Genomic DNA, 8,186 nt, shown 5'->3' with positions numbered 1-8,186 from the left:
TCCGTTCAGAATAATTATTTTAGCTTAAAAGTGAAAAGCGGTTAAACCCTTTTAAGTCTAATCGGACATGTTGTTTTTCAATAAAATTCTGAGGTGTGACAGCCCTCGTATTTGTCAATGACATAAACGTCTACCATTTCCTCAAAGTATTTGTTTGTGTTAAGACTAACAAGTGCTTATGTAATGTTTACAAAAATACCATTACCTAGCCTTGCATCATCTAAACATTTAAATGCAATGATTATCTTTAAAATTACTTTTAAACTAAACTACATGTATATATGTAAACATATGATGATGTAAACAATTCGCATAAAAATCTTGAACATATTTGAAACCTGGTGATGATTTTATCATTATTACATAATAAATCTATGTCAGATGTTTAAATAGTGTAATATGATGTTTATTTATAAATCACAGAATATCATTAATTTTTTTTTTTGGTGTATAGACATTTAAAGCTTTAGATTATCTTGAGGATTCATCAATAGAATATTAACATAACACATTATTGCATGTATGTAACTTGCACGTTGCTCTTTTCTTGGACAGTAGTATATCTCATTTTGTTGTCAGCAATTTATGTACATGTATATATTATGTATTCTCTCCACATCACTAAATTATTCAAGAGCAGACAACATCCACTTGCAGAAAAAAGCTCATTTCTAGTTCAAAACAAAGCAATAACATGGCCCTTGATTTTTGATAAATAACTTTCTTTGCTTTGACAGAACTATTTTGTTTTGTTTTCAGAAACAACTAAAAACAAAATTTTATGAATATTCTTTAAAGAGGTTTTACGTCCTAGTGTCAATGCATGTTAAAAAAACTGGTGGTTACTTATTTTAGAATCGGTAATTGTTTGTTCTCTTTGCGCAGTCATCTTAAAAAAAGCGACTAACACTCTTTTGGAAAAAGCTTATGGTGGTTGATATAAATTAGCATGTATCAATCAAAGATTTTAACATGCAGAAACATAAAAATAACATCACCAACCAACTCGTGTACTTTAAGTAAGGTATATATTCAGATATAATTATTTTAATAGAATTTATAAAACTAGTTTGGAATGAGTCTCTGGGATATTTTTCTAAACTACAATGATTTTGAAATCTTCTGATCATACTTTTTTGTGCTGTTTTCCTAAATTTCACGCCGATAAGAAATGTATGGTAAGTGTATTTGTTTGGCTTGACAAATATACAATTTATTTAAGGCGTTTAAAGCTCCACTTCCAAGTGTATGTGCACTAATTAAAAAGAAATATATTGTATGTTACATAAGATGGCACGTCATAAATGCATCCTTATATTCCAGGCTATATCGAGATAATCAATTTCAATCCAATCTTACATTTAAGAATCAAGAAACGCTTTTTCTAAGGATTATGTTTTGCACAATTTAATAGATAATTTGTGAGCACATTCATTCACATTAGACGTGCATACTTTACAAATTGTTGCATTTATTAGATAAGATTGTGGTCTAATTCTTGAATCAATCCAATAAAGTTATAAATAGACGTCATTACAGAAGCTCCAAAAGCCTAAAAGTATTAGATTTTAAATTGTTAAATAGATCAAGCAAAGCACTTAAAATTTCAAAAAAAATCAGCAAGGATGATATATAAATACACTAAGAATTAAACTGAAAATCGATTTTTTTTTTGTGCTCTTCTTATATATAGCCCGATTTGAGTGAAAAGCGTTGCATGCCATTTTAGACAATAGAAATGAATCAAGGGTATGGGGTATGTCATGAAAATAAGCTCACAAGTTGTTATTATTATTACAGACCTACAGGAAATAATAAGAATAATAATAATGAAATGGTTACACGCAAATCTCGGAAAACTAGATCCAATCCCGACTGGAGGCAGACCCTCGTTACCGCCGTAAACAGTTACCCTCAAGCAAGATATTCCAGTCTGTACCGGCAGACGGTGTACGATCCTTTAGGTTATTATTCAAAATATGCACAGCGGATGTACCGGGCGATCTTGGTCTGCACTGGTCACATGGGTAGAATCAGTTGCCGACAGCAGGCATAAATTGTATTTATAACAAATACTTAATTGCAATAAAATCTCAAATTGTATTTCTTCACAACATATAAAAGGTTCAATAAAGCGCTTACATTCGTCGTGGGCATGATCTGTACAAGCAATTTACTTCCTGCTACAAATGAATTGTACAAATTAAAGAACTCAATGCGATTGTTGCATCATTTAATGTCAATTTCAAGCTAGATTTATCTGTCTTTTCAATTATCTTATCAGATGTCGGTGTCATTTCAGACAACAAAAACGTCTACTAATACCTTTAGTGAGTATCTGAAATAGTTTTCTTTACATGAATTTAGGAAAATTTTAAATATTGTGGAAATTTTGTTGCAGGATTTACTTATACATGTATCTTTAAATAGATGCAATGAAATATAAAGTATTTGAGTGGTGGAATGGCTGAGTGGTTAATGCGTCGGACTAGAAATCGAAGGATTGCTGGTCGCGTTGTTCAAACCCCATCAAGATGCAAGCCGTTGTTTCGTTGAGCAGGTAACTTACATTCATTGCTTCAGGGAACATATTCGAGAGTGTTTCAATAAGATTATAACTCCTAAAACAATTCAGTCCATGCGGAATAACATTCTATTGGATTATTCAGCTACTTTATTTTCTTTTAGTATTTACTCCCGATTTATTTAGAAAACAGATAATTGCAACGTACATTAATCCGGTTCGAATCCGAATCTATGCAGTGTTAACCAGTATTGTTGTCCACCAAAGTAGAACTAGAACCTAAGATCCCTCGCTTGGGCGGCAGGCACTTTAACCATCAGGTAATCAATCCATTGGTTTCCATCATGCTTTAAGTTGTTATATATTTTAAACTAAAAGCAAACAGTTTGGGATTTTTTTCTTCTTAAAATTAGTTCCAATCGCTTACAACCTTCTTAAATCATTTACTACTAAACGTAAAAAACTACCTTTATATCGGAACTGTAGGATCAAGGAGTACTTGCAATTTATTTGGTTTAAAACGTAAAATACCCTTTATATTATTTTCATATTTTATTACATGTATATATATGTATATATATCAGCATAATGTATCATTAACAAAAAACACACTTTATAAGATTATTTTCGCTCTCTGCCTTTAATGGTCTTCACAAATTATAATCTACTTTTTATTTCTAAGAAAACGTTAGAAACACGGAAGAGACATATTACGTATTGATGCATTGTATTACATTTGATAACAAGGCTTGTGACATTAGAGACATAAAGAACGCTGTAGAACGCTGTGATTAGGATATTTCATTACTAAATACGAGTTTCTCTGGGGAAATTTAATTACAAATCAATATCAACAGAATGATAAAACTTAGATTGAAAATCTTTAAATAAGATCTTAAAGGAACACTGACTTCCAGAAACCTAAAAACATAGCATTCGAATTTCTAACAAACATCATGCAGCTAGAAAAGACATTTACTCAGAATTGGATTGAAAATCGTATTATGCTACTCTGTATAAAGTACTTAAACGCTTTTCATTTATTCACAATCAAAATAATTGTTCTGGAAAACGGAGTGGACACAACAATTCTTTCTCTGGTTGTAACAGTCATAAAGTGTATGCATATAAATTACAAAATGTCATATGCCTTGCGAATACCTTATTTTTCTTATGTTGATTTTTGTAAAGAAAATATGTGTTGGCATGTAGAGTCATGCTGCTTTAAAGAATTCACTTGACATTGATCATTTCATTAATTTTATTAAGTTTATAAACTTAAGGTTAAAGCCTTTAAACCATACCAATTATAACTCCCAACAAGACAGCAAAACTCGACTAATTAAATACCGGACACAGAAAGGAAGACAAGACTATGAAAGAAAAATTAATTATGATATAAATATATTTCTTCTTATGACAAGAAGTTATAGTTGTTAACATCAATTCCAAGTTCAAGGGGGAAAGATTCTAGAAATAGTCACACTAGAGTTGTGGACCTTGTCACACAACATGTGTGTAATGATAAGAAATATATATTTGAAGTTTGAAGAAGATACCTTAAAAGATAAAGAAGTTATAATATTTCTTTAAAAAAAATCTATGTTCAAAGGGAGATAAATCTGAAAATATTGTTTCAAGAGTTATTAACCTTGTTACATAAGATCTGGTTGATGATACAGAACATGTATTTGAAGTTTGAGGTAGATACATTTAAAACTAAATAAGTTATAGTAAAATTAACATTTTTCAAGTAAAAAAAATCTAAGTTAATGGGGAGATAAATCTGAAAATATTGGTGCTAGAGTTATGAACCTTGTCACATAAGATGTGGTTCATAATAAGGAACATATATTTGAAGTTGATACCTTAAGAAAAGAAAAAGTTATAGTAAAAAATAATATTTTTTAAGCAAAATTCTAAGTTCAAGGGGAGATAAATCTGAAAATATTGGTGGTAGAGTTATGAACTTTGTCACATAAGATGTGGTTTTTAAGTTTGAGGGTGATACCTTAAGAAATGAAAAAGGTTAAAGTGAAAAATATTTTACTGCACCAAAACTTTAATCTGAAATCTGGACGCGAACGCCGGGACGAGTAGGACAGCTCTCCATATACTTCGTATAGTCGAGCTAAAAATAGAATCTTTGTGAGTCACCAGAACATCGTATTCATGAGCAAGACCAACTGAAAAGGTCATATGGCCACTTTTCGTAAGCTTGCTGAATAGCTTCCGCACATGGATAGCATCCTAACGCGAAAGAATCCAAAGTCCCTATCTGGACACAGCATGAGGGGCAAGTGGTTTGAAGTCCATGAATTTAACCGCTCGGCCACGGGCACAACAGATAACACGCCTAAATCTTTGGAATATGGATAAACAACTACAAATGAATAAAAACAATACACTAAAGACACCAGCTTCTTTTTTCCCTTCTGGGAAGGGAGGTTTATTTGCCACTTTATATGATATGCGATACAATGAGATATAAATAATTTACAGCCTTATTTTAAAAAAATCACCACTTACACAAAATGTGGAATTGTTGTTCATTTGGAAGACCACCTAACATTTCACACTTGACTATGCGTTTATTTTTATTTATGATTTCTGATATATTACTTATATTTCCATTTCAGTCATGAATCTATTGGTCTCTTATCTTATAGTAATTATTCATCGTTTAAATAACACTAGACATATTCAATAAAAATAACACTACTGACGTGATATCCTAGAGAACTAAAGATTTATCAAATAAATGTAAGTCTGCAAGTCTAAAAGACAAGTGATGAGTTACAAGTTGGGACGGCAATAATAACCTGGTTTATACATTATTTATTTTAGTTTCAATTGTGTAGCTATAAGCTTATAGACACACTTCTGAATTCGTTCCTGGAACCAACCAGTACTGAGCAATGAGTGTAAAGTTTCTTGCTCAAGGAAACAACAACATGCCCCTGACAGGGTTTGAACTCATGCGGCTAGCGATAATTAGAGATAATTAGATTCCGACATGTTAACCACTCAGCCATGCAGCCACTTAAATAATTACTTGCCTGTGCAATTATCTACAACTTTAGGGTTTCTTTTTTATACAGGTAACAGTTGTAACTTTAAAGCATAGAAAATGCTTGATACACATACAATCTGGCTTGAGTTAAGGCATAATCATTTATAGCATGCAAGCACAAACACAGCCTTGAAAGTATAATTATAACTGAGTCTCATTTCCAAAGGACACAATAGTTATGTAATGTATATAATAATATCCAAAACAAGCCTTATTGACAAATGAAACCTAACAAAACATTCAGGCTTTCTTTGTACTAAAATGAGTAAAATGAAAATGATTATTTCTATGAAATATACAAATATTACCCTTGATATAAATTACATATTTACTTCACAAAACCTTTACATCACGATTTCACTGTATATGTATACAGCTAACATACATATGTATATATGTGCACAATTATATAACAACACTTCCAAAAGCTTTGTAACAATTACATAATATCAATAAAAAAATCTCACATTGCATACAAATATGGAAAACAACACACTTTAAGCCTGTATAAAATCATCAAATAACTCATAGCTTGTATAAAGTTGGGAAAAAAAACTTCTCACTTTAAGCTTTATAAATTTAGAAAAACCCCAAATTAACTTTTGGGTTTAAAATTTGGGAAAACCCGCCACAAACCAGTTTTGGGGATAAATTTGGCCAAAAAATTTCAATTTTTGTTGACAGGGAGACTGTATAAATTCAGAAAAGATTTCATTTAGAACTCAGGTATAATTTGGAAAAACAAACAGCTCACTAACTTTATAAAAAATTCTGAAAAATTTCTAAACCTTTATGATATTATAAGGTCACAAAATGTTTTCTCCTTTGGGACTATTTAAACCTTTATATTCTCCCCAATCATGATGTTTAATATTTTTTTTAAACAAAAAAGTGGAAAATTATCAGACAAATTTTTGATTAAGTCTAATCAGATTATATCAAATATTTATTTTTCAAATACCCTACAACAAATATCTTGGATATATGATAAAAATTATTCAAAATGTAAATAATCAAATCTTTTACTTCAAGTTTATATTAATGTAAAAATCCAATTTTACTATTTAATTCATAGATTTAATACATTTGCCTCAGAATGAAAAATTCTACACTCCCTTTATTCTGTTGTAGTAGTAGTAATTGTTAATAAATTGTTCTATACATTATATATGTCTACATTTTTACATCTTTCATCTATACTATTCAAGTTTCTAAGAACATATATTGTGTAATGCCACATTCTTCTGTATATTCTACATGTATTCTATCTAATAAACATATAAAACCCCCACATAATTATTGTGTAATGCCACATGGAACGTGTAAGTCACTTTGAATAATATATTGCATAAGTATACATTGAACTATTCTATCAATTAATTTCCCATGCATACAAAACACAGTGTACATCAACCACACAGTGTACGTGTAATATCAACCAGTGGTATATGTATTAACTCAACCACACATTACACAGTATAATATCAACCACACATTACACAGTGTGTATGTATATCAACCACACATTACACAGTGTAATATCAACCACACATTACACAGTGTATATCAACCACAACATTAACACAGAATGTGTATGTATATCAACCACACACAACACAGTGTATATGTATATCAACCACACATTACACAGTGTGTATGTATATCAACCACACACAACACAGTGTATATGTATATCAACGACACATAACACAGTGTGTATATGTATATAAACCACACATAACACAGTGTATATGTATATCAACCACACTGACACAGTTTTTATGTACATCAACCACACAGTGTACAAGTATAACAACCACACATAACACAGTGCACATGTATATCAACCACACATTAAACAGTGTGTATGTATATCAACCACACACAACACAGTGTATATGTATATCAACCACACATTACACAGTGTATATCAACCACACATTACACAGTGTGTATGTATATCAACCACACACAACACAGTGTGAATCAACCATACATATACCACACCATAGGTTCATCACATAAAACAACTATTAGCAAACTGATTAATATATACATATATAAAAAAATGTATACATGAATGTAAGTAAAATAAGGAACACATTATATAAGTAATCTAAATCTGAGATTATAAAAACTTAATTATTAATATATGTATATTTTCTGATTACATGATATAAATGTACAATAGGATCTTAATGCTTTGTTCATAAAAGACTCTCCAAGTCTCAGCAGTGTAAAAATAATGCAAGCAAATAAACATTTGTAGCAACTTAAATCTTAAAGAAAATACAATCAATATGGATTTTCATTTCTGTCAAGTTACATTTGTTCATTAGCAGTGTAAGTTGAATAATGTATACAGGTGTATGATAAATATAAATTCTTTATAAACAAAAATACAAACTAATGTAAACTTTTGTATAAAATTTATAAAAAAAAATTCAGACCCAAAACTCATGTAAAAGTGCAAAAAAAAAAATTTTTTTTTTTTTTATTTAGATGAACCAATACCCTGCTGGAATAATAATTGATTACCCTTTGTAATTAGTATAGAGTTAGTAAGGCCTAAACATTCCCCAAAAAACC

This window comes from Ruditapes philippinarum, unplaced genomic scaffold (assembly GCF_026571515.1).
Source record: "Ruditapes philippinarum isolate M1 unplaced genomic scaffold, ASM2657151v2 ctg236_1_1_1_1, whole genome shotgun sequence".
Classification (NCBI taxonomy): domain Eukaryota; kingdom Metazoa; phylum Mollusca; class Bivalvia; order Venerida; family Veneridae; genus Ruditapes; species Ruditapes philippinarum.
The sequence above is the reverse complement of the archived record's forward strand: the minus strand, read 5'-3'. Positions refer to the sequence as shown.